This window comes from Capricornis sumatraensis, chromosome 2 (genome assembly GCF_032405125.1).
Source record: "Capricornis sumatraensis isolate serow.1 chromosome 2, serow.2, whole genome shotgun sequence".
In the NCBI taxonomy this organism is placed as follows: Eukaryota; Metazoa; Chordata; class Mammalia; order Artiodactyla; family Bovidae; genus Capricornis; species Capricornis sumatraensis.
This window is the reverse complement of record NC_091070.1, coordinates 155,998,145-155,999,559: the sequence shown is the minus strand read 5'-3', so window position 1 is coordinate 155,999,559 and position 1,415 is coordinate 155,998,145. Positions and strand designations below refer to the sequence as shown.

General features: G+C 42.5%; 1 pseudogene; it reads left to right on the top strand.

Moving 5' to 3' along the window:
- Positions 1-890: 890 nt before the first annotated feature.
- On the top strand, positions 891-1,114 carry LOC138074564 (cytochrome c oxidase subunit 6C-like; annotated as a pseudogene).
- Positions 1,115-1,415: the final 301 nt, after the last annotated feature.

Sequence of the window (1,415 nt, the reverse complement as noted above, 5' to 3'; positions counted from 1 at the left end):
ACATCCATGCTGCAGTACACCGTCGATCTAGGACCCACACAAGAAACGTTTGCTTCTTGCTTTTTGTATCAAGTCACTAAGATTTGGTAGTTTTTACATCAGTTAATTTATCATGGCTAAGAAAAAAGAGTGAAAGTGAAAGTGAAGTCGCTCAGTCGTGTCCGACTCTTTGCGACCCGGTGGACTGTAGCCCACCAGGCTCCTCTGTCCATGGGATTCTCCAGGCAAGATTACTGGAGTGGGGTGCCATTTCCTTCTCCAGGGGAATCTTCCCAACCCAGGGATCAAAGCTGGGTCTCCCGCATTGCAGGCAGATGCTTTAACCTCTGAGCTACCAGTAACTTTGTTTGTTTTTTTTTTAATCTAAATCCAGAACTGTTCCCCTTCTTGAGAAGGAATAAGGAGTCAAGAGCAAGGTCTGGAGCCAAGAGAGCATCACCCTGACTTCCAGGCAGAGGCGCCTCAGTGCACAGGTGATGATGGGTTTCGTCTCATGTGGGCAGTGCGGCCATTTCCAGTCTCCAAAGAAGTAGCAGCAGGCCAGTTATCAATACCTACCATGGGCTCAGGAATGCGGAGAGGTAAGCCAATCAGGGATTTCGCCATGCACACCTCAGAGACAACCTGAATGATGAGAATACCTGTTCTACCTTTAAGGATGAGAAAGGGCGAGGTTTCAGTCTGAGCCACATACTTAAATATGCTGCTACTAATTAATACAACCAGAAGAATATCTTAAATGCCAATTTCAAATGATTTGGAGTGGGAGCAGGGGAGGCAAGGGGAGCTCTTTAACTCAGAGAATTGAAAAATTAAAATTAAAAAAGAGGTCCATTTCTCCATCAGCCTGAGAGGACGTCACGGTTGAGCCATCGAGAAGAAAAACTGCCATGTCCACTGCTTTGACAAAACCTCAGATCGTGGCCTCCTGGCCAGACGTCTGCGATTTCATATTGTTGGAGCATTCATGGTCTCCCTGGGGTTTGCAACTTTCTATAAGTTTGCTGTGGCTGAAAAAAGAAAGAAGGCATATGCAGACTTCTACAGAAATTATGACTCCATGAAAGATTTTGAGGAGATGAGGAAGGCTGGTATCTTTCAGAGTGCAAAGTAATTTGGAATATAAAGAATTTCTTTGGGTTGAGTTGCTTGGAAGTTTGTCATTTTCCTGTGTTCCTGAACTATGAGACTATGACTATCTGGGGTGAGAAATACTCTCTCAATAAATGAACAATTAACAAATACTGTGGAAAAATAATAATAAAATTAAATTAAATTTTAAAAGACCCCATAAGCTGAATTTTACCACTTAAGATATACTAGGCTTCATACTAGAAATTTGATTGCATTTTGTTTCATGAAAAATGACTGCTGCATTCCAAGCATTCACATGGTTTACTCAAGCTACTTGATTG